Here is a 26,218-nt window from a genome sequence, read left to right as displayed (position 1 = left end):
CCCGGGGAGAAAAATTGTCTCTCTGAATCCTCTGATTACATGCTAATTGGACATCTATACCACATATATGACCCGACTGAGTAAAGTAGCTCTTAGCATTACAGTGGGTTGCTCTCTTTCATTCAGGACCCAAAAGCTTACACCACCGCATACCGCTTTAGTTTTCTGTGTCAGATGTTGCACTGATAGTGTTAACAGGCTCTGGTGCTGGGGTTATTCCAGTGTGGTCCTTCCACGAAGGCTTCTTTCTGAGCAATCTACCCACGATTTAATTTCCGCTCTGAAACTACAGAGAATTCCTTCCAGCCAGAAAGCATATTGTATAATTAATTCTGAAGCACTATTTGACTTACTTAGCATTAATAAGTCAAATTTCACACCTCCCAGCTGAATTACTGTCAGAATTAGATTTGTGTCTCCCAAATACCACCACCCTTTCCTACCCAACATGCATTCACCAGAGGAGAAAAGCCCATCTAATCCAGTATCCTTTTCCTCCAACTGCAGTCAATCCATTGCTTCCAGGAAGCCGACAAATATATGAATATGTGAAGCTGCCCTTTGGATGAGTCAGACCATTGGTCCATCCAGGACAGCACTATCTTGCTCAATACTTCCAGGAAAGTCACAGCAGGTCATAAAGGCAACAGCTCTCTCTAGCTACTGGTACTCGGGGTAGACTGCCACTGAACATGGATGTTCTGTACAGTCCTTGTGGCCAATTGATCTGAACCACTGACCAAAAGGTGTATCAGTTTGTCTCATTCCCTTCTAAGCTTTCTAAGCTTCTGGCCATTGCTACACCTTGTGGCAGTGAGTTCCATTAAGGCATGGTATGAATAAATCCTTTCCCTCTTCTGTCCTAAATCTTGTTTATTTTTTCATTCATTCATTCACTCACTCACTCATTCGTTCATTCATCTATTTATAGCACGCTGTTCGCCAAGTGGAGGTACACACATCATTAAAACAATAGCATTTCTAAAATCCCACACATGTGAAGCAGAGCAAATCAGTACTTAAAACCATTGATAACCATCCTTCAGAGAGGCTGGTGAATGGAAAATTCAGAGAACAAAGCGTCAGGCGCTAAACCTCATTTCCTCCCAAAGGCCTGGGCAAATAGGTGCATCTTCAACTGTGAGTGAAATGGCAATAATATCAGTGCATAACACACCTCAGTGCAGAGATTGCTTCCATAAGTGTGGGCCACCACAGAGGAAAGCACCGATTTCACTGGTTTTTGCATCAGTTTTCTGCAGAATTTTAGAAACCCTGATCACTGTCTCCACCACTGCTACTATCTTAGTCTAAAGCCTTCCTGGTCTAGCAGTCTATTTTGGGAACACAAGCTGGCAAAATGATTCTGGGAAGCCCATTGCCTTCCAATGCCGAGGTCCTTTGCATGCTCACCAATGTCTGCAGTTTCAAACAAATAGGATGCTTAAATAAGCAATGGGGTATTTAAAGAAGCATTGCTCCAACAGGACGTTTTAGACAAGGAATGGCTCGTCCTTTTTAGTACGAGAACCTCATTCATCCTTGCACAGTCCTCAGAGACCACATGTTGTTGTTGTTGTTGTTGTTGTTGTTGTTGTTGTTGTTTTGCATTTGCCACCCAAATCTGTGAGTTCTTTATGAACTGGGGGGGGGCTGCGGGTGGAGAGATGAAACCCTGAACTGGGGGTTAGCTTCTCCCAGTTTCAGGATAATGCTTTGGGTTCCCCCCACTCCCTGCAGTTCTTGCCCTAATTTGTAATGACAGGCTGTATGCCTGAAGCATGAGACTTAGTACTGCTTTCCCCAAGTATATTTTAATTATATAATAATCTAATTCACTATCTCTCTCTCTCTCTCTAAATGTCTGACTACTTGTTACCTGGAAAATCCTCAACTATTGGGGTTTGTAACTTGGGGATGGGTCTCCCACCCGCCCATCTGATGCATTCTCTTTTCTTTTTTTTGTATATAATTTTATTATGTTTTCTGTTTTACAATTTAAAGTACTCATTTTACATCCTTAAGGTATCAATGATTTCCTTTCTTCTCTTTCCACAGTTCATTTTACATATCATAAATCCCTGCATATTTTACAGAAACTATACCATTCAGCATTCCATTATTACACCCATCACAACTTATTTACACTGTTGAATTTATCTTAATGCTGCCAACGTTTTCAGCTGTACACAGTTATTTCCCATATATTCAATAAACATTTTCCAATCTTCTCTAAACATATGTTCTTCTTGTTCTTTTATTCTATATATTCTATATTCTGTATTTTAATATTTTGTTGAAAGCCGCCCAGAGTGGCTGGGGAAGCCCAGCCAGATGGGTGCGGTATAAATAAATTATTATTATTATTATTATTATTATTATTATTATTAGTCTGAGAGCTGTGCGTATTCTGTCAACTTAAGTTGCCATTCTTTTTTGGTTAGGACCTCACTCATTTTCCATTTGGGGGCTAACAAAACATGGGCTGCAGTAGTAGCATACATAAATAACCTTTTTTGACACATGGGGATTTCAGTCTGAATTATCTCCAACAGAAATTACTCTGGGGTTTTTTTTGGGGGGAAGTACTTTTAAACATCTCCCCCCAATTCATTATGGATCACTTCCCAACACTCTTTTACCCTTTTACAAGTCCACTATCTGATGCATTCTCTGTCTCTTGTTAGCATCAAGAATATGAGCTTCAGGAAAAAAGGTTCACATTCTACAGATGTTCATTCAGCAGTTAGAACAAAAGCTAACGTGGTGTGTGGGTGTGTGTGTGGGTGTGTGTGTGTGTGTGTGGTGCCTTGGTCTCCTACATTGAGTATGTGCAGTAGTAGCTTGATTGTAAGAATGGAGGAGGAACATGAGATCTAGGGACTGAGGGTGGTTGGATATAATGTAGCTAGTGTAACTCTCTTGAGATTGCTGTGATTTTAGGATGACTAAGATGCAACCTCCATGCTTGGGTGCAGTCTACTTCTCAAGGGATACAGGGGGAATGGCAGAATAAGTCTGTTGTCTTCGTACACTATCTGTGGTTGCCTCAGAGGCATATGGCTTGGAGCTCTTCAAAAGAGGATGCTGGGTCACATGGGAACACACACACACACAAGTTTGATCCAGCAGACAACTTTGTGTATTCTAATTCAGGGATGGGGAGCCTGGGGAGATGCAGTTGGATTCCAGCTCTGAGCAGCCAGCATGGCCAATGGCCAGGGATGGTGGTAGTTGTGGTTCAGAAACATCAGGAGGGACACAGGCTCCCTGTTCTCTTGTCATTCATTCCATCACATGGGCGGGCAGGCACGGAACCGTTCTTAATGAGAGAGGAAAAACGAGGTGACAGCCAATATAAATAAGATTATTAGGGACAGCTGCACAACACCCCCACTGCATTATTGAAGCCTGTAAATAAAAATGGCTGTATTGATTGGCACATACAGCCTTGACACGTGATAAAGAATCAATGGAAAGCAAAGTCCTAATCTGTAGTGTCTCCTGTTCCCAGCTCTGCTGTGGCACTTGCAATTTTATATTAACAGCACTGCTATTTTTCTGTTCTAACCCTGCCACCACCCCCCTTTCCCTGCCAGTGGCTGGATATAAAAGAGAATTGCGGGTGGGGGGAGGGGGTTGCTAAAAGGCACAGTGGTCTAAAATAATTACAAGTGGCTTTCTGAGCTTAGAAGAAGCTGAAATATCTGAAAGCAATAATTTGTGCCTCGCACTGCCTGTTGTTCGTCGGGAAATGAATGCGTTGACTCTGTGATGAAGCACAAAAGGATATTAAGACCCAGGGATAAATATATAATAAGAGGTGACCTATAACTACTGCAGTTTGAGCAGAAAGCAGATTATATTAGACAGATGGAAAGGGCAACACAGAAATGCTCCCCAGTTTACTTGGGAAGCGTAAGAAAAAGACATTGCTACTCAGCATAAGAAGATTTTGCTAAAGGTGCAGATATTGTAAAGCAGCCTTCCTTACAACCTGTTGCCCTACAGATGCTTCCATCAGCTCTGGTGTGATGGTTGGGGACAGTGTGGTATAGTAGTGTTTGGAGCACTGGACTAGGACCTGGGAGACCAGGGTTCAACTCCCCACTCAGCCATGAAGCTCACTGGGCAGCCTTGGGTCAGTCACTGTCTCAGCCTAACCTACCTCAAAAGGTTGCTGTGAGAATAAAATAGGGAGTGGCAGAACCATGTCTGCCATGCCATCTTCAGCTCCTCAGAGGACAGGTGGGATATAAATATATCATAATCTATTATGTCTTCTGGAAATTTGTTTGCCCATCTGTTCTCTGAGGATCTGCACCAATCTTTTTGGTTCCTTCGAATCCTCAACCAACACTGGGTATGAGACTACTAGTAAATGAATAAATAAAGGTCATTGTAAAGTATACAATAGGGGTAGTGTGGGCAAAACACTGACAATTCCATGCCTTGGTCTGCTGGGCAAGGAAAAAGTGGAGATGATCAACTGCAGGGGGCTTTGTACTAGTGCAAGGTTGTGATTCACGGAGGTGAGCTAGGGCAGCGAAATCTGTAGGACAATGCAATGGTGCAGCGTTACAATGGCGCAAGCCTGATTAAGTATGGTTGAAGGTGAGGGGGATGGGGATGGGGATGGTTACCCTGGGGAAGAGAGAGGATGAAGGGAAACCCAATAGCCATTTTCAGATCTCTGAGCAGCTGCCAAGCGAGAATATAGAAAAGATCCCAGAGGGCAGGACTAGAACCCACTGAAGGAAATGGTTGGGAAGCAGATTTCTGCTAAACTTTAGGAGAAGATTCCTAATGGGAAGAGCTGCTCAACAGTGGAACTGTTTGCTACAGAAGATGGTGGTCAGAAATGCTGTCACTGAGTGATTCCTACATTGAGGAGGAACTATGGGCTAGATCAGTGTTCTTCAACCTTGGGTCCCCAGATACTGTCAGACTACAACTCCCTTCAACCCTGACAGTTGGATAAGCTGTCTGGGAATTATGGGGACCGTAGTCCAGCAGCATCTGGGGATCCAAGGTTGAAGACCACATAAGATTGGATACCTTCTGAGTCCCTTTCCTACTGAACAATTCTGTGGTTCCAAGGGGTTGGCACATCTTCCCTGCCAGTAACATCTGGAGCACTTGGGACTTGTTTAGTTTGGAAGCAGTGACTAAAGGGATACAATTATGATCAGTGTGGCTAAAGAGGTATTTTCCTCAGGAGTCATCAACAAAAGTTGATTGGTCAGTTCTGGACAGACATTTCTGTACATAATTCATGTGGGGCTCACTGTTCCAATTGTCACTAGATCAGACAGGTTTTAAAGGATTTAATTTTTAAGGATTCCTAGGGGGAAATGCCTGTGAGCGGCTTCTAGCCATGATCATAGAATCATAGAATTGTAGAGTTGGAAGGGAACCTGAGCCTCATCTAGTCCATCCCCCTGCAGTGCAGAAGTCTCAACTAAAACATCCATGACAGATGGCCACCCAACCTCTGCTTAAAAACTTCCAATGAAGGAGAGTTCACCACCTTCCAAGAGAATCTGTTCTACTGTTGAACAGCTCTTAATGTCAGAAAGTTCTTCCTGATGTTGAGTCTGACTCTCCTTTCTTGTAACTTGAAGCCCTTGGTTTGAATCCTACTCTCCAGAGCAGGACAAAACAAGCTTGCTCCATCTTCCATGTGACAGCCCTTTAGATACAGTGGTACCTCGGGTTACATACGCTTCAGGTTACATACACTTCAGGTTACAGACTCCGCTAACCCAGAAATATTTCCTCGGGTTAAGAACTTTGCTTCAGGATGAGAACAGAAATCACGTGGTGGCGGCGCAGCAGCAGTAGGAGGCCCCATTAGCTAAAGTGGTGCTTCAGGTTAAGAACAGTTTCAGGTTAAGAACAGACCTCCGGAACGAATTAAGTACGTAACCAGAGGTACCACTGTATTTGAAGGTGGCTATCATATCTCCTCTCAGTCTCCTCTTTACCAGGCTAATACCCAACTTCCTCATGATAATGAAACATCCACATTTAAAGCCAACCAACCTCCAAGGCCCAGGTGCTGAGGGAAGGCAATGAGGCTGTGGTGGCTGTCACCTCCATGACCTTTTGTGAGCTTCCAGCTGTTGGGAACATAAAGCTAGGCTAGATGCATCGTCATTTTTAGGGCTCTCTGCCGTTCCATCATGTTCCAGGATAAATGGACGCAATAGTGTTTAGTGCAACAGTCTAAGGACATTGTGTGTTGAAAGCAACCCAGGGTTGTCTGTATGCGCCTGAACAGCTCCTCAGCACCATTCGGTCGTCCCTCTCAACCCTGACCCATTAGTGTCTGTTTGAGATTTCCCCCTGCATCCATCTAACTCGTCTCTCTACACCCCTTCTTCCATTCACGCAAACAGCGCTGTGACCCCCCCCCCATTTCCGCTGAAATCTACCCATTTCTACATGTGTATCAATACACTTTGGTATTGCCAGATACTTCTCTCCATTAGGATGAATGGCGGTTTTCCGTGTATCCCTTTGGGAGCTCTCCGAGGTCCTATCAAAGCTCCGTCTATCGATCTGTCCCGCAGCTCTCTAATCTGTTCTGAATCTCTTTCTCACCTCTAGTTCGACATCCTTTTGTCTCTCGATCTTTGCTTGTGACTTTAGAGCGCTCCCCCCCCCGCACTCCTCGTGTGCCTGACACCAGACTCAGCTGCATCGGAGGTCCGTGCCGACGGGGTGCGCCTGCGTGTGCAAAGCAGCTGCTCCCTTCAACGTAAGGGAATCGTGTGCCACTGGCTGCCTAGGGCTTGTAGCAGTGCCAGGCGGGTCACGGTCTGTTTCTTACCCGTCAACACTATACCACACACACACACACACACACACACGAGTCTCCGCCCCAACCTGAGCCACCGCCTCCTCCCTCTTCTTTTCCTTCCCTTTCGCCGACTCCGTCGGAGCTGTCCGTCCTCTTGGTGCTGAATTATCTTCCCACCTCTGCGTCTCCCGGGTGTTCCGTTTTGGTTCTGAGTAGAGGCAGTGCAACTCCGGCTGAGGTGCGCTCAGCAAGTTCCTCGCCAGCCAGCGGCCGCTATCCCCTGGGAAGCCGACGGGAGTGGGAGGAGGGGAAGGATCTCCAGAGCTTTTGCTTCTCGGAACAGCATCACAAAGCTTTGGCTCACCTTTCAAGATTCCCTTTCCCTTATCTCCTCCTCCTATTGTTATTATAAACTCAACAAGAGAATGAAAGGGAGGAGCGCCCTGTTCGCATGAACCCCACTTCAAGAAACCCTGTCTCCCTTAAACGGAGCGACATAAGAGCTTTGCCCAACTCAAGCTGCTCTCCTGAGAAGTTGGAGGACATTCTCTCCGAGGAGGCAAAGGCTAAATCCATAGGGTGGGAGCTCCTACCCAGTCAATGTCCCTTTTTCCAAGAGGCTGACCCTCCCTAGCCTCAGGCGGTTCTGTCTCAGAACAGAAATAGTCTTTCCTGGTGGGGGGAAATTCCGGGAGAGTGCCTCTTCTCCACTGGGGGGATCCATGCTGGTTTGGCAAGACCCTACTAGCCTTGCCTTCTCTCTGGGTATCTCCAGAGATCCCATGGAGATGGGAAGTCTGGCAGGAAGCAGGGAGAAGTGAGAAGAGGAGGAAGAGAGGAGCAAAAACGTGGAAACTTTTGGATATACAGGTCAAGACGTGAAGTCAGCACTGTGGTTCGTGGTTCTCGCTGTCTTATCTTATGGCTTGAAGGTAAGGGCAAAATCATCAGTATTTCACTTTCTCTTCAAGGATAGCAGAAACTGTCTTCTAAGGGTGTAAAAGGTTTAGTTGTAGCAATGGCTCAATAAATAGTAAAGTATTACAAATTCACCTATTTGTAGGGGGCACAAAAAGATGGGGGTATCAAAATACAAAGAAATATGTATTGTATAAGCATGACTTGAGAGAACAACTGAATACTTTTCACTTAGAAAACCCCTTTTTTACCAGAATGAAGATTGGAAGAGTTGCAAGTATGAAAGATTTTCAGATGTTAAAACTGCGAAGATGCTCTCTTGTGTATGTGTGTGTGTGTGTGTTGCTTGTAATGTTTATTAAATATTTGTATATATATATATTTTTTTAAAAAAATATTAGAATCTGTCATAGTGAATCTGTTTTACTCCCATTAATCAGATAACAAAGTAATCAGAGCAACTCCAGAGGTCTGTAGGCAGAACAAGTCCAGACTGCAAGAAATGAATAAACAAATGAGAAGTGATTGTGGAACAAGAAGCATTTGCAGAGGCCTTTTGCATTGCCCCAAGATGAAAGGCAAAGTTTAGAAAGGTGGGTGGAGAGGAGGAAACAGCATCTGCCTAGACAGAGCTTTTTATGAGCTCCGGCTCCCAATGCAATAATGTAGACAGACATCTGGATATAGTACTGTTTCCACTACCCTTCTTCCTCTTCTCTTCTGCACATCAGCAGGCAAACTCGCCCCATAATCACTGCAGTTTTATTATAGATGTATGCTTTTCGGCATTAATCTTTTTATGCCAAAGCAACCATTCACACAGCATTGTTGAATGTGCAAAGAGTGTTTCTTGTTGATATTTCTTGGTCTCACAACACCGGGAAGTCAATCACCTCTATTCCCATTTTGCAGGTGTGAGACTGAGACTATGGCAATCCTACCCTCTACTGTTTCTCAGCTTTAAATCTATCTCCTCTTTTCAAGAAATCAGTGGCAAATGTTAGATGGGAGTTGGTTCTGGATCCTTCTTCATCCATTGCATGCATAGATCCATCATTTAAATGAAGAAGTTACTTTGAGCCATCTTTTTAAAAATCCCTTTTGAGTGTTACTTTACACAATTGTTATTTTTTTCTACACTAGTGACCTCATCCATCTTCAGGCACCTATTTGCATCGATATTGTAACTTGTGATCCGTGGCAGATCTTGGGGGTCTCAAGTTTCAGCGGCTCCTTTAGTGGCATCAAAATTCAGTGCACCTCCACCTCTGCTGTGATTTAGGTGGCTATGGATACAGCCCATGGAAAATTTGAGGATGCACTGCGTAGCGGAAGGGCTCCAGACCCACACTTTGGGGGGAACTGCCATCAGCTCTGTATTCCGCCTCACATTCCATGATCCACACAAATGTGTGGTCAAGATTGCATGGGTGTCGTGTTTAGGAAGCAGAGAGAAGAAAGTTTTGTGTTAAATTAGCTCTTTTCCTAGTCCAATATAAGATGTTGACCAACAAATTCTTAACAGAGCAAAGGGCTGCAGTTCAGGAATCGCACTGGCTAACTCAAAGTTTCTGATCACCAGCAAGGGCAAGAAAAAGTTAGTGATACAAAGGAGCTGAGAGACACTGCAGTTCTCATTTCAGAAGAGCTGCACTCTCCACGCTGAAAAGATCTGGGTACACTTAAAGAACATTGCTCATTTATTTTGTGCAAATATGATTAATCACTCAAGGGCCCTGACATGGTGCAATCTCCTGTTTATGTATTTTTTTTGTCTTTGCGAACAACTCTCTGTGGGTTGCTACTGGCAACCCTGAAGGAGTTGGCTGCTTTTTTCCCTTTGTCCATAAAAGAAGGAGTTGTTACACACACACACACACACACACACACACACACACACGGTCTGGTTCCATTATTTCCCCAGAGGAATGTGAGTTTCCTATACATATAGTGCTAATTTTTTTATATAGAAAAAGAGGTGCCAGAACTCACTCTGAACACCTCCCTTGTAGTCTTAGAATTGAAATGGTACCCACCTGAGAGGTGCTGGTAAAAAAAGAGAGGTTCTGGCTGAAAAAAAGCCATACATACAGTGTGTGCTATTTTGGTTTATATGAAAATTCATCTAACATCAATTACCAATGGCACATCAAGGGATTCCCCCCCCCCTTAAATAACAAGAAACCTTGGCTGCTTTTTCATTTGGGCAGTGAAGATCCAAAATGATCTTGGAGTGGAAATGTTGAAGGAAGAGAGCAACAAGAAGCAAGTTGGTGAATCAACAGTGTTGAGCTGGAAAAGTTAAACAGAAAAACTGTGTCAGTGAGTCTACAGGCAGAGATGCTGATGGAAAAAGTGATGGTCTCACTCAGAATATTCCATTTGGACAGGGGTGTCATTAAAATATTCCTGTAGTGCAGAGGTTCACAGACTGGTTGTCCATGACTTCTTTTTGCAGAGTCTGCAAAAGGCTTTTGGAATAATCCAGAATATCTGTAATGACCTCGTACGTATTTCATTCGCCTTCTCTAACAGTTGACATAGAGGCTAATTTTAACCAAGGCCTGGTTACTGAACACACTAATAAGATCTGAGCTTAGTGCCCATGATTTTCAGAATACGAAGCTGGCGCAGTCTACTAATTCTCCATTTAAAAACTACCAGTTAAAGAAAGGGCTACAGTAATGAAAATAATGTTATGTTTGCACTTTGATTTGCAGAATTTTTTTTGAAAAAAGGTTTATCTAGTGGTCCACGGGGGGGGGGGGAAATATTTGAGAACCACTGATGTAGAATGTGCTGACCATATAAATTAACAGCTCCTTGTGTAACAGATAGATCCACAGTTCTCTTGGCACATGCTGAGAATGTCAGTGTGATTTGACTGTTGCCCCCATCCATTTGAGGCAAGATATAAAGTAAGCATATTAGCTTAAGGGAAAAGAGAGAGAGAACCAGACACAGTCCTCTTGATAAGCACATAAATGGTGTAAGGAGGTTGAAAAGGAGGATGAAAGTTATTCCTTCTCTCAAAATACCAAAATTTTGGGTAACACACTAAAAGGGAGGATCAGCTGGCATAAGGTGTTTGTGCATTGGGGAAGCCTTTAAGTGAAGATGCATCTATAGTAGTGGATGGAATTTATGGTACCTTTATGGCACAGAGGCTGAAAAAGAATGAAGGTCCAAAAGCTAGACTTTTTGGCAGCTGTCCTGGCCATTTTTGATAGCCAGAAAAGCATCAGACATGGCATACCTCTGACTACCTGTCGGTTACCAATCAAGTAAAAATGATGCATCATGTACTTCTATTAACTGCATTTATATCCCACTTTTTCTTCCAAGGAGCTCAATATGGCGTGTATGATTCTCTCCCTCCCCACAGCAACCCTGTGAGGTGGACTAAGCTGAGAGAGACAGTGATCGCCCCAAGGTCACCCAGTGAGTTTTATGGCCAAGTGGGGATTTGAATCCTGGTCTCCCAGATCATACAGGTAAAGGTAAAGGGACCCCTGACCATTAGGTCCAGTTGTGGCTGACTCTGGGGTTGTGGTGCTCATTTCGCTTTATTGGCCGAGGGAGCCGGCGTACAGCTTCCGGGTCATGTGGCCAGCATGACTAAGCCGCTTCTGGTGAACCAGAGCAGCGCACGGAAACGCCGTTTACCTTCCCGCCAGAGCGGTACCTATTTATCTACTTGCACTTTGGCATGCTTTCGAACTGCTAGGTTGGCAGGAGCAGGGACCGAGCAATGGGAGCTCACCCCATCGTGGGGATTCAAACCACCAACCTTCTGTTCGGCAAGTCCTAGGCTCTGTGGTTTAACCCACAGTGCCACCTGCATCCCTCTCCCAGATCATAGTGCGACACTATACCATGCTGGTTCCCATATAAGTACCACAACAGGTGACCAGCGTTTCACCCTCCCAAATTGTTCCCCCCTCCCCACCACTTCCATTGCATTTGTGCATGAAAGACAGAGTTGAATACCCCCCCTCCCCGAACCCTCTTCTTCATCCTCCCTCCTCAGAATATATATATACTAGACATGCTGCTTCTGACTGGCCAGCCCTGGTGGGAACCAGAAAATCCTATACTCGCCACTGCCTGGCTGCACGTAAGAATTCTTATGTCCTCTAAACCCCGTGTAATGCATTGCATGAGCACCTTCACTCCATGCTAACTGAAAAACAAAACATGTATTGGACATGCCAGGATGCCCTGCCCCTATTAATATGTTTGAGGAATGCCTCTGATGCCTGGAGCTGCTTCCTTTTCACACACAGGCGTTTGTTCTTTATATGCGGTACAGGACTTTGAATGCCATGTTATCCAAATGCCACGCTCATGCACTTAGCATCAGCAAACCCCATATTACCATAATAATTATTTCAATAGCCTGCCTATTGCTCAGCAATAATCCTAATATGTTACTAATTAAACACAGAACACAGGGGTTGCTGTACGCAGCAAGTTTTCTGCATGCAACAGCAGTTGGTTCAAGACCTTGCAGGATATTACAATGATTTCCATTTGCCAACTGATTACCTCCTCTAATAACTGCAAATAATGCTGTTGTGGAGTTCTTAGGGCAGCCAAATGAGCAGCCATCAAAGTAAAGGGACTCCAGTTAGCATCTAGTAAAGATTTAGACTATGTAGTCCTCATAGATCATGTACTAACAGAATGGAAAAAAGTTCTCTCTCCCACTCTCTCTTTTATTCCTGGTGGTTGTTTTTCTGAGAGATATTTTATGGACAATCTTGGCACAAGAAAAAGAGGTTGATTAAAGGAAGGGTTCCTGTGTGCATGCTCTTCACTTTACCATAGCGCCATTGGGTGTCAACATGGATGTGTGAATCATCATTATTATTCTTATTAGACTTGCTTGCAACCTGAAGGTCTCTGAGCGACTTACAGAACATTGAAAACAGCAACATAAATACAACACACAATAAAAATGAATGGGCCACATGACAGATCTAACACTGAAGACAGAAATTTATCACAGCCTCTCCAAGACAATGGGTCACAATCACACCAGACACCTACCTAAAGCATGTATAATACACATGGCTAACCCAAACAAATAATGGGAACTGTGTTTGTTTGGGGTGTGGTGAACTGTAACTCTGTGGAGGGTAAACTACAGTTTCCCAGGATTCTTGGTGGGGGGGGCATGACTGTTAAAGTGCTTTTAATACAAGGTGTAGATGTGACCTAAGTTCTACTCAGAATAGAAATTAATGGACTCAAGTTAGTCAAGTGCATTAAATTCAATGATTCCCCGAGTCTCCTCTGAGTACAGCTCAATGCTTTGAAAGAGGTGAACCTAGGAAGCTACCTGAAATTAGATCACTTGTGCATATACAGCCCTCCGATGAGTAGCAGACCTCCAGAGTCTCAGAGGGGAGAGGTCTTTCATTCCTCTTACTTGCTGCCTGATCCATCATCTGCTACTAGGAATTCAAGGTCGGAGCCACTAAGCTATAAGACTCCAGTGCAAATTCTGTATGACACCATGTATTCTTTCCCAAAACAGCCTTAAAACTTCCACAGTGAACTATTATACTGCATGCTGGAGAGTCCTGCTGGTCAACAGGGATCACACACAGCACCGTTAAAAAAAGCAGGGATTTAATATGGCTTCGTGACTACTTAATAGTGTGTTAATCAACATGAATGGAGCTTCTCTGTGTCCTGTGCACTCAGCTGTCAGTCACAGTCAAAAGTCACATATTTGTGGCCAAACAATGTGTTATATTAAAAGCACGATGTGCTTTTTTACCTCTGTGTGTTGTTGTTTTTTAAACAGCAGCAATGGGTGGGTTACAGGATGGGGCTCATGTTGCACAGAAGGGGTTTCGATCTATTCTGTTCCTGGGCTACAATTCTAACCAAAGACTTCCCCCCAGCTGCAACTTGCCTCTGGGTAGAAGATGTCATTGGCTTTTTAAACAGCTTGTGGGAAAAGCGTGCTGCAAATTGAAGATTCTTAAGCCAAGTAGCAACTTTAAACTGAATGAAGCCTCCATGTTTTGCGGCAGTATATCTTTGACGGCAAGATGCTGAGGACAAATAGCCGAGGGAGTCTATCACCTTCCCCCTCTGTTTGTGAGCTTCCTGGGGCTGACTGCTCTCCAGGATTGTGTCACATCTCTCCCATATCATTTTGTGCAATCCATGCGGTTTCATGTGGTCTTTCCCCATGACCCATTCAATTTCCTGCTCAGTTACGTTCTATGCTATATTTTTACAGTATTATTATTATTATTTTGCCGCTTGCATTTATTTCAATGGAGCCTGGTTGCATCAAATGGCATTTGCTCCTCTCTTTGAGTCTTATGGACCTCCGGGTAGCTTTCACTAGCTTGTCTCCAAGGCTAGTCCCTCTCTGAGTAGATCCATTGAAGTGAATGGACCAAGTTAGTCATTCCCATTCACTTCAGGCGGTCTGTTCTGAGTAGGATTAGCATTACTTGCAATAGGCATGATTGCCCTTCCTTCTAGTATATCCTTGCTGGGAATAGAATGCCAGGCTAGAGAGACCTGACTTGTACTGATGCAGAAGGGCTATTCATACCATCTTGTGTACTGAGTGCAGCTAGAATCATCAAATCAGAAGGTAGCTTGTAGGTCATCTAGTCCAACCCATTGCTTAATCAGGATCTGCAATGCGGGATGAAACAGCAGCATCCTACAGCATCCCTGGCAGATGTCCAACCAGCCTCTGCATTCTTCCAGTGAAGGCTAGCTCACGGCTGGCAGAGGCAGTCTCTTCCATGGTTGTATGGCTCTTAGTGCTACAAAGTCTTCCCACTTCCTTGCCATTTCCACCTGTTGGTTCTAGTCCTTCCCTCTGGCACATCAGAGGGGATAACACAAAAAGAACCTGCAGGATCAGGCCGACGACCTGTTCTCACAGGCTGTGGGAAACCTGCAAGTAGGACCCGAGTGCAACAGCAACTCTCTCCTCTACAATTCCCAGCAACTGAGGCATGAGATAGGAACACAAGAAGAGCCTTTTGGATCACAGACCAGTGGCCCACCAAGTCCAGGACTCTGCTTTCACAGCCAGATACCTCAAGGGGAAGCCCACAAGCAAAGACCCAAGCACAAGAGCATTCTCCCTTCCTGCAGTTTCCATCAAGTGGTATTCGGAAGCATTACTGACTCCAACCATGGAAGCAGAGCACAGCATCCATCATGGTTGTAGCCACAGATAGCTTTCACCTCTGTAAATTTGTCTAATGCCTTTTTTTAAAGAAGCCATCCAAATTGGTGGCCATTGCTGCCTCCTGTGGGAATGGATTCTATAGCTTCGCTGTGCATTGTCTGTCTTGAGCCAGTGTGGTGCAGTGGTTAAGAGCGGTAGACTTGTAATCTGGTGAACCGGGTTCACGTCCCTGCTCCTTCACATGCAGCTGCTGGGTGACCTTGGGCTAGTCACACTTCTCTGAAGCCTCTCAGCCTCACTCACCTCACAGAGTGTTGGTTGTGGGGGAGGAAGGGAAAGGAGAATGTTGCCACTTTGAGCCTCCTTAGGGTAGTGATAAAGCAGGATATCAAATCCAAACTCTTCTCTTCTTCTTGATTCTTTTTTTTTTTTTAAATTGCATTTTCAATAATAGGAACAGAGAGCATGTTTAACCCCCCTCCCCCTGTCCCACTTACAACTTCATACCAAATACAGCATGTATACATATACCATATGACTTCCCTTCCACACTTTTCCTGATTCCTTTTGCTTTTCTACTGCTCTGCGTAATCCACATCTTTTTAATCATCCAATTTGTTATCTATTAAATACTCCATTTCAACTCTGCTGGATTTACACGAGACCTGCTAAACTATGTATTTGTCTATACTGGTTCTTGAAATAGTCAATAAACATTAACCATTCCTCCTTATATTCCTTATCTTTGTTTTCTCTTATCCTGACCAGCCAGCAGTGGCGTAGCGTGGGGGGTGCAGGGGGGGCCGGCTGCACCGGGCGCAACATCTGGGGGGGGGCTCGCACTCGCAGCTCTCTGCCCCTGCTAAAATCCACGGGTTAGGGGGCGCAAATTACTTGCCTTGCCCCGGGTGCTGACAACCCACGCTACACCACTGCCAGCCAGTTCAGCATATTCAAACATTTTACACTGCCATTCTTCCTTAGTGGGTGCTATACTTGTTCTTCACCTTTGTACCAATAAGCTTCTAGCTACAGTGGTGGCGTATAGTAGTAAACTCTTTTGTTTTGGGGGGGACCTCCGTTGTTACCATCCCCAAGAGGAAAATCTCAGGTGTTGGGGGGAAAGTTTTCAAAAGTATCTTTTTAAATTCATCATATATAGTTTCCCAATATTCCTTAATTATTTTACAGGACCACCGCATGTGAACAAAAGATCCCTCAGTTTCATTGCACTTCCAACATAAACTTTTTTCATTTTTAGACATTTTTGAAAAATGTCTCTCTTACATTCTTTCAATGTTCAGTTTCATTGATAGTCCCCAAGCTCTAGTATCGTGCGAGAGGAAGAAAAGCTTTTCTCTGTTCACTTCTCCACACCATGTGTAATACCATGCATAATTTTATAAACTTCTGTCATATCACCTCTTACTCATCTTTTCTCTAAACTAAAAAGCTCCAGGCACTGCAACCACTTCATAGGGCCATTGTTCCATCAACTTGGTTGACCTTTTCTGGACCTTTTCCCAACTCTGCAATATCCAACATCCAACACTTCATCATGGCCAGCAGTCTTTGATAGCTTTCTCCTCCATGAATTTGCCTAATCCTTTTAAAGGACTCCAAACTGGGGGCCATCACAGTTTCCTGGGGGAGTAAATTCCATCATTTAACTATGCTTCATCGGTCCCGAATCTTTCAATGTTCCGTTTCATGGGATGTCTCTGAGTTCTAGTGTTGAGAAAGAGAGGGAGAAAGCTTTTCCTTGTTCACTTTCTACACACTGTGAGTAATGTTATGCACCTCTAATTTTAGATGCTTCTTGGGCAAGTCTTCGCAAACTACTGCTGAGTCCCCCCCTTCAAATTTCCTCTTCACCAGGCTAAACAGACTTGTATCTTGCAACAGTTCTACACCATCCCAGTCATGCTGGGTGCCCATTCATTTTACTCAATCTCTAGTGGTAATTTTCTCAAACAAGGTGTGACACGGGAGCTTTTTCCGCCCAGCGTTTTTGTTTTTATTTGTGTTAACGTTGGCATTGCAGCAAGTAAATATGACAGCGCTCTCACAATTGCGGGGGAGGAGGCATGAAGTGGCAGCATGCTGCTCACAGATTGGTGGAGGCTGCTGCTGATCAGCTGCCCGTGTGGTTTGAGCCACTAAAAAGTAGCAACCATATGTTTAACTGGCTGTATGCAATTCATCTACCTGTCATTTTTGACACCCGTGGGGGGGGGGAAGGGTTAAGATCCAATTCATGCATTTAGCACAACCAAGTGGGAAAGCTGTCCTACGTCAGGCTGCAGATGGCAGAGAACAAATGTTTCTTTGTTCACAAATATATGCTTTTAAAATCCTCTCTGCATTTATAAACCTAGCATGTCAGGGAGATGATGATGATGATGATGATGATGATGATGATGATGATGATAATTTATTTATACCCCGCCCATCTGGCTGGGTTTCCCCAGCCACTCTGTGCGGCTTCCAACAGAATATTAAAATACAATATTATTAAATACAATCTATTAAACATTAAAAGCTTCCCTAAACAGGGCTGCCTTCAGATGTCTTCTAAAAGTCTGGTAGTTGTTTTTCTCTTTGACATCTGGTGGGAGGGCATTCCACAGGGTGGGTGGATTACCGAAAAGGCCCTCTGCCTGGTTCCCTGTAACTTGGCTTCTTGCAGTGAGGGAACCACCAGAAGGCTCTCGGCACTGGACCTCAGTGTCCGGGCAGAACGATGAGGGTGGAGACACCCCTTCAGGTATACTGGGGTTTAGAGAGGGGTTTAGACTAGGTTTCCCCATGGCACGATGTATTTCTTTGTCAAGGGGAAGTTTGGGTGCATGTGTGTATAAGACAGAGAATTAAACTTGTGGTCTCCCACTTACAGCCTGAAGTGGAACTTGCATGCAGGGGAAGTTTTGCCACTTGGCCACACTGAGTAAGCAAACTGGTCCTTCCACAGTGCTCTGAAAAGCTTTGCAAAGTAAAATCACTCCTCGAAACATTCTAAAAGCAGCATATTGTCTGCCTTAAACTATTCTTAATAATAAGTACCACCTCCTTTCCCAATTGTTCCTTCTCCCATCACATTTCCTTCAGCTGTCCCTCAAGTGTCTATTTTTAACCTTGTGATTCTTGTTCAATAAAGAAAGCATCACAACTGCATATGTGCTGTTGCTTATCCCCTTGTACATCTTCCTAATTATCTCCTCCTCCTCCTCCTCTCCCCATAAAGAGACATGTGTTTTTTCGGCTTCAGCCCGCTCCTCCTGTGCCTTCCACGCAGCTCTGGAGGAGGCAAGCATGTGGAAAGTACAAATCTGTGATTAGCCCATTCAGAAAATGTAAATGTTGCCATCTTCATCTTCTGTGCTGTGCAGCACACATGGTGGAGGTGGGGAAGGGAAGGTGTGTGTGAGAGAGGACCAGCTTGCAAAGCCAAAGCAACATCAGGATGCCACATTTAAATGCTGTTCATTGTCTGGAGCAAACATTGGTTGGGTTACCATGTTTTTCAAGCACCAACAAGCAAAATTAGCATGCTGCCTGCGTGGAGAAGTCATTGGTAGCAGCTTATCAGCTTGAAGGCCAGGACTGAGGCCACTGGAGCAATATGTTGTCTCCCGTTGTGTGTGTGTGTGTGTGTGTGTAGTCAATATGAATTTTGTGTCTTGCCAGCCTTATCTGCCTCTGTCTGCATTCCTCCATTTATCTTGAATCCACTCCCAGACCAGCCATTGAGACACTTCACTTCCTGAAAGAATGTGTTGGGAACATCAGGTTGCCTTTTATATATATATATATATATATATAGCAGAACTGTGAGTAATTATTTCAGATAGCCTAATTGGTTCAAAGTCTGGTTGCCTATGCAGACCCAGTTGTTTGTAGAACATTGGCTAGAATGACGGAAGTGCTGAATCTCTGGGTGTGGAACCTCATTAGTGAAAGGGAGTTTCAAAGAGTTGCACTTTCTGCTTGGGGTTGCTCTTGTGTTGATCTAAAACAGGGCTGGATAGCTTAAGGCTTTCTAGATGTTGTGGACTACAACTCCCATTATCCCTGACCATTGACCATGCTGGCTGGGGCTGGTGAGTGGTGGGATCCCTTGCAACAACTGGAGGATACCACATTGGCTGTCCCTAGCCTATAAGGTGGGGAACCAACATCTTGTGAAGGAAGTATTTTGGCATTTCTCTTGACTCTTTGGAGCAGACTGCACAGGCATGTCGCACCACCTGATCTAGGGAAACCTCATGACACTGAATGGCAGGATACAGCTGCAGAAATGGTCAGAGAGTAGGATACCCTTTTCTCCAAGGAAAGGCTGAAGCATCTTTGGGGTTAGAAAATAAGAGAACTGGGGGAGGATGGGACATAGTGGAAGTATATAACTATAACCAGTGTGCAGAAAGCAGATATAGAGAGGTATTACTCCATCTCTCATAAGGCTAGAAGTCAGTGCTGTCCAACTCAGCCTCTTGTTTTGGTCACTTTAAAAGAGGAGTAGATGGATTCATGAAGCAGCAGGAGGAAATGGATGGCTATTAGTGAAGATGGCAACATGGAACATATAAATTCAGAGGCAGTCTACCTCCGAATACCATTTGCTGATGAGACACTGTCATAGAGGGCTGTCACTTTCTCATTCTGTTGGTGTTTCCTGGAGGCATCTGATCGACCACTGTGGGGTGCAAGCTGCTGCAACAGATACTCTATATTTCTTGACAGAGTGGGTATCTTCTTAGGTTTCACCTGAAGGTGCATACTGACTCCACTAAAAAGTATTGCAGCGAAAGTGAAATGTGTTGCATCTGTGAATAGCCCTTACTTGTTCTGTTGTTTGTTTGCTGTTGTTGTAGTATTTTTAAAATCTATTATCCCACTCTTTGATTCAAAGATTGGCAAACAAAATGAAATAACAATAAATGGCAACAGTATTTAAAGGCACCACTTTTGAACAGTTATTAAAAGCAATAGTCATTCAAATCCTTAAAAGCAGCAGTAGAGCTAGATATTAAATCTCTATTTGGATACAAAATTCTTGATCAAGTCCATACACTGGATATGGACATCTGAAAAGGAACTCCACGTTCCCTACCCAGGAATCTTTTTGCACTTGGAAAACCTGAATGGGGGCCCTGGTTGAGGAAGCTTCTTCCTTGGAGCTATCCAAGGTCCTGAAAATCCAACCAGGTGCTGCAGGCATCCACCATATCCTGCAATCAGAACAGTTCAGGACAGGACAAGAGCATTCAAAATGCTGCTAATACATGTTATCTAAGATTTAATCCTAGAAAGGTCATTAATTTGTGCTGGTATTATTGATGTGATTTGCTGAAACTGGCTTGGAATAGGTGCTGTTCCGCATGCCCAAATGCTGCTTGCTGGATTCTCAATCTGGTGTTAACAGTGGTCATCCAGATGCTTTTCAGTTTAGGTTTATTACATTTGTACATCACTTTCCATTGAGAAATCCTCAAAGCAATTTAAAACTAGATTTTTTTTTAATTAAAAATGCAATAATAAAATCACCTAAGCATCATTATTTTAAAAAATAGATTTAACTGTGCAACCATATCATTGGCACTACCCAAACATCTTGAAGGCGATAATGTCTTTGCCTGGTGCTGAAACAATGACCAAGTTGGCAGGAGGTGGACCTCCCTGTGGAGATCATTCCATAAATGAGGGGCTACTACAGAGAAGTCCCATTCTCTCATTGTCACCCTTGGAGGTCATCTGCAGTGAAGGGCCTCAGCTTGTGATCTCAGGGTCCAAAGAGGTTCATATTGTATTATTGTATAGGGGTCCTAAGCCATACAAGGTGTGAAGGACCACCAGGGACCTCCCCACAGCCCCTGGATGCAGGATCAAGTCCCTGCTGGAGAATGGTGGGAGATAAGCTAGATAAGGAACATCTGGGGGAGAGACTCAGGTGTTGACAGTGAGACTCCAGAGTATAATTGAGGGAGGAGGAAGGGAATGGGTGGGGTGGAGAGAACTTGGTGGGATCTTGATTTGAGCCAAAGCCCAGCATGGAAAAGGGGCTGGGGGGGAGCAAATGGGCTATGAAGGTCAAAAAAGCACTTTGAATTGGGCTCAAGGACAAACCAGTAGCCAGTACAGTCAGGCCTGAACTGGTGTTACATGTCCATGTCTTCATGTTCCACTTAACAATCTAGCTGCCACATTCTGCACTAGCTGTTCTTTCCAAACAGCCCCAAATATTTCTAATTTCTAAACAGGGCCTCACTTAGTCAGCTCCCTGCTGTTTTTTGTCCCAGCATCTGGCAATCAGAGGAATATTCCTCATTTTTCACCCTGCAAGTAAGGAGCGGATACATTTCTCCTCTCCCTATGGTTAGGGAAGATCTAGGAAATGCCTTTGCAGTTGGCTGGGAGCTCTTTAGCTCACAATAAAATCAAATTGACTGCTTAAAGCTGCTTCATTTTTTTCCCTGTGAACTCCATACAGCTTGTAATAACAATTAAAGCTTTTTCAATTAACTTGGTTCTCATGGGGGCAAACCAAAAGTCAACACGTTCTTTTCTATGCAAATGAAGAGTTCTGCAAATGAATATGATGGTGATGATTTACAGCTGCAGCCTGTAGCAACTTTATGTCTTCCATTCTGCTGGGTTTGCCGTACCAAAAAGGAATAACAAAATCATTTATATTTATTCATTCACTTAGTTACTACATTTGATTGGCTGCTCAATCACATATGTTTTCTGGGCAGCTCACAAAAAATTAAGGAACAAAATATAATATTAACAATACCATACAAAGCACTAAAAGCAGCATAAAATCTGGTTCTTTCTGGAAGATGATAACTCAGTAGTTCCACTGTGCAAACGATTTAATGAGCACAACTGAAAAGTAAACTTTTCTAAAATTCTTCTGGGTAAAGAAATGTGAGATATTTGTAGAGCTGGGAAGCCAGTTTTGAAGTGTTCTGATCAAATGCATATATTCCTTTCTAGGACTGAATATTTTGTAAAATCATCTTTGACATAAGCTAAGCAATGGACAGTTCTGTGAACAGTGCTGATTGGGCAATGACCATGACATGCCCGTCTCCAATATCTGAAGTAAATCTGCAATGATTTTTCAAATGCTTGCATTAAGATGGAGGGAGGGCTGAGTTGTGCACAGGATTCTTAAAGAACCACCTACCAAAGGTTTCCTCCTTCAAGCACTAGAAAAGCAGCAAGACTGGAAGCTAACCTAGCATTTAGCTTTCATAGGGCATACATCTGTCATGCACATCGCACAGCTGGGTTCACTGGGCAGGGGCATCACACAACATTTGGTCTGGCTTTGTGTGACACCATTGCTTTGAATGAATATAACTTTATTTGTGTTAGCCATCGGCCATAGCAACAAAAGAACATTGCAATGTACACAGAACAAAATAAAAATTGATTATATAAAACACAGTTTAGGGTCCTGAATCAGCAATCAAATAGCAGACCTTATTCTGATTGCCCGAGCTAAAAACCTTGCAACCTTTGCTGTCATCTGCTCCTCTTGATCTGCCGGGAGGAAAGACACTGTGGCAGTGGTTGGGCGACTTGGAATGGACAATAAAAGAGGGGTGATAATCTCATTCCTCAAATTTTGTAAAGAGTGCAAGCCAGAAGGACATGCACCATTGATTCAGTGATGCCATCTCTGCAGGGACATAATCATTTTTCATGTGGAATCTGTTGGAATCATCCCTCAAGTACAGCTGAGGGCAATAATAATATATTATAATAATAATAATTTATTATTTGTAGCCCGCCCATCTGGCTGGGTTTCCCCAGCCGCTCTGGGCGGCTTCCAACAAAGATTAAAAATACATTAAAATGTCACACATTAAAAACTTCCCTGAACAGGGCTGCCTTCAGATGTCTTCTAAATGTCAGGTAGTTGTTTATCTCTTTGACATCTGATGGGAGGGCATTCCACAGGGCGGGTGCCACTACCGAGAAGGCCGTCTGCCTGGTTCCCTGTAGGTTTGCTTCTCGCAGTGAGGGAACCGCCAGAAGACCCTCGGCACTGGACCTCAGTATCCGGGCAGAACAATGGGGGTGGAGACACTCCTTCAGGTATACTGGTATACAATACATGAAATCTTGTAAGGGTAAAAGCGCGTCTATATTTTGGAATTGCTAGGTTATACAGACACCATTGCTTTGGTAAAGGTAAAGGTAAAGATAAAGGAACCCTTGACCATTAGGTCCAGTCGTGGCCGACTCTGGGGTTGTGGCGCTCATCTCGCTTTATTGGCCGAGGGAGCTGGTGTACAGCTTCCGAGTCATGTGGCCAGCATGACTAAGCTGCTTCTGACGAACCAGAGCAGCGCACAGAAACGCCGTTTACCTTCCTGCCGGAGCGGTACCTATTTATCTACTTGCACTTTGATGTGCTTTCGAACTGCTAGGTTGGCAGGAGCTGGGACCGAGCAACAGGAGCTCACCCAGTTCACGGGGATTCGAACTGCTGACCTTCTGATCGGCAAGTCCTAGGCTCTGTGGTTTAACCCACCGCGCCACCTGCGTCCCAATTGATTTGGTATATGGCTATAAAAAGATGGGGATAACATGTTTTCTGGATGTGCTGCTGCGATGCATTCAGACATGCCTTATGGGGAACAGTTCAAGGAGTTGGGGAAATGGCATATCCTAGAACCCCTGGTGTTTGTAAGCTTATAACAGTGTTTTAAATACCAGGGAGGAGGAGAAAGATACATGCCTAGATTACGATCTGAGCCAAAAAAAATGATAAGGGATGATAGCTCAGTTCAGAATACTGATAAGCTTTGTGAGCATGTCATTATGAGCCAACCCATTGCAAAGCTCCGTTGGTGTCTATAGTCACAGATTCTGCTGATAGCCATCAGTGGTCCAGTAAAACACACTGCTGTGTATACATGAGTGAACCAGCACAAGATATGTTGATAGGCAGTAAGGATCAACCACTATCTGATTAAGAAATCTGAATGCTAAGCCAAAGGGACTCTTAAAAAAATTAAACCTGTATTCTCTTTTCCCATCTATAAAACACAGATAGCATCACTTCCCTGCCTCACAAAAGTGCTGGGAGGATAAAGGGACTCCATTAAAAGATTACGAGCACCTCTGATGGTGTGGAATTGACGGTGGTAGCTGTGGATTGAATGATAAAGAGAAATTTCCTAAGAAGTTTCTGACACATCACATTCTCCTCCAGAGCTGGCCTGCCCACATGTGAAGGCACAGAGGGGGTTTTGTTGTTTAGTCATTTAGTCGTTTCCGACTCTTCGTGACCCCATGGACCAGAGCACGCCTGGCACTTCTGTCTTCCACTGCCTCCTGCAGTTTAGTCAAACTCATGCTGGTAGCTTCGAGAACACTGTCCAACCATCTCGTCCTCTGTCGTCCCCTTCTCCTTGTGCCCTCCATCTTTCCCAACATCAGGGTCTTTTCCAGGGAGTCTTCTCTTCTCATGAGGTGACCAAAGTATTGGAGTCTCAGCTTCAGGATCTGTCCTTCCAGTGAGCACTCAGGGCTGATTTCCTTCAGAATGGATAGGTTTGATCTTCTTGCAGTCCATGGGACTCTCAAGAGTCTCCTCCAGCACCATAATTCAAAAGCATCAATTCTTTGGCGACCAGCCTTCTTTATGGTCCAGCTCTCACTTCCATACATCACTACTGGGAAACCATAGCTTTAACTATACGGACCTTTGTTGGCAAGGTGATGTCTCAGCTTTTTAAGATGCTGTCTAGGTTTGTCATTGCTTTTCTCCCAAGAAGCAGGCGTCTTTTAATTTCGTGGCTGCTGTCACCATCTGCAGTGATCATGGAGCCCACTGCAGATGGTGACAGCAGCCACGAAATTACAAGAGGGGGTTTAGGGTAGTATAATTCTATTGACACCAAGGAGGTGTGGCACACACAGAGTGGTGCAGCCCCCGGTATATTGCAGAGAATGTGAAGTATTACTGGACTCAGCTCCTTCTGGAAAGGGGGCGAAGGAGAATCATAGAATTGCGGAGTTGGAAGGGACCCCAAAGGTCATCAATGCTCTGCAATGCAGCAATCACAGCTAAAAACACCAGATGGCCATCCAAACTCTGTTAACAAACCTCTGATGGAGAGTCCACCACATTCGAAGGTAGTCTGGTGAAGAGGTTAAGCACAGCAGCAGAGTCAGAGCCACCTTGGTGGCTCAGACCAGTGGCACCCAGGATACTTTCCCTAGAGCTCAAGAAGTGTTGAATGACCTGCTCTGGCCTCTTCATGTTATGATAATTCTTTAACTGCCTGCAGCAATTCCATGCAACTTAAAGACAAGCCATGAGCTTCTATCTGGAGAAGTGCAATCCAAGTGAAACAATAAACTCTGAGAGGTCACCAGCCCAGCACCCATAGGTGCTAGGGTGCCTGCCAATATTTCATAGATAATATAATAATAATATTAATAATAATTTATTTTTTATACCCTTCCCGTCTGGCTGGGTTTCCCCAGAGCACCCACAAAAGCTCTCAGTAAACACACACACACACACACACACACACACTTGCAAATCCACAATGTGTGAGCAACTGTTTGTTGTTGCTGTTCAGATTGTGTCTGACTCACTCTTTCCCACACTGAACATGCCCTCCTTAAACTCACATTTAATCAAAGATTTCCCTGGATGCCAGGACTGGGCACCCACTATCCCTTCCATTCTGAACAGAGGAGAAAAGCAATGATAATTTCTCTGGGAATGAATTTGGCTACCCTGGGATTCTTGCTATTTGTAGTAACAGGGAAGGAACACACCATGAAAGGATGAAATAAATTCAAAATAACATGCATAGAAGCAGGAACTCTGGAGTATGGCTTTCAACTGCCCAAGGCAGAATTATTATTATTATTATTATTATTATTATTATTATTATTATTATTATTATTATACCATAAACCATAGCTGAGGCTATAAAAGTGATTTAAAATAAGATAACAGGACATAAAATACAATACAGATTCTAAAATCAGTAAGACCATTTCTACAATTGTACAACTAATATTTCATATCCCAGTATTCTAGTGACATTAGGCCCTCATTTTACTCTTTTTGGTGCCTGCTGAAAAGATTTTTGTTTTGGCAAGCCTACCCAGATATGTAAAATGCTGGCGTGTGTTTTAATCTGGTTGTTAGCTCATTGTTGCTTTTAATTGTTTGACAGCTGGAACAAATTCACTTTGGTTCCCTTACAACTCAGCGATTCTGTTGGCAACCAAAATCCTATACTGCTGGAGAATCAGGATATGCAAACTGCCAACGTTGT

General features: G+C 44.0%; 1 protein-coding gene across 2 annotated transcripts in view; it reads left to right on the top strand.

Annotated features, from left to right (window-relative positions):
- Positions 1–6,863: 6,863 nt before the first annotated feature.
- Positions 6,864–26,218, top strand: part of DRD2 (dopamine receptor D2) — a 74,670-nt gene continuing 55,315 nt past the window's right edge. The window contains exon 1 of one of the 2 annotated variants that reach the window (XM_053367226.1): positions 6,864–7,737. The gene's annotated coding sequence lies outside the window, so the exon portion shown is untranslated. The remainder of the gene's footprint in view (positions 7,738–26,218) is intronic. The other variant, XM_053367225.1, reaches the window with a different exon arrangement.

This window comes from Podarcis raffonei, chromosome 15 (genome assembly GCF_027172205.1).
Source record: "Podarcis raffonei isolate rPodRaf1 chromosome 15, rPodRaf1.pri, whole genome shotgun sequence".
Taxonomy (NCBI): Eukaryota; Metazoa; Chordata; class Lepidosauria; order Squamata; family Lacertidae; genus Podarcis; species Podarcis raffonei.
The sequence above is the reverse complement of the archived record's forward strand: the minus strand, read 5'-3'. Positions and strand labels throughout refer to the sequence as shown.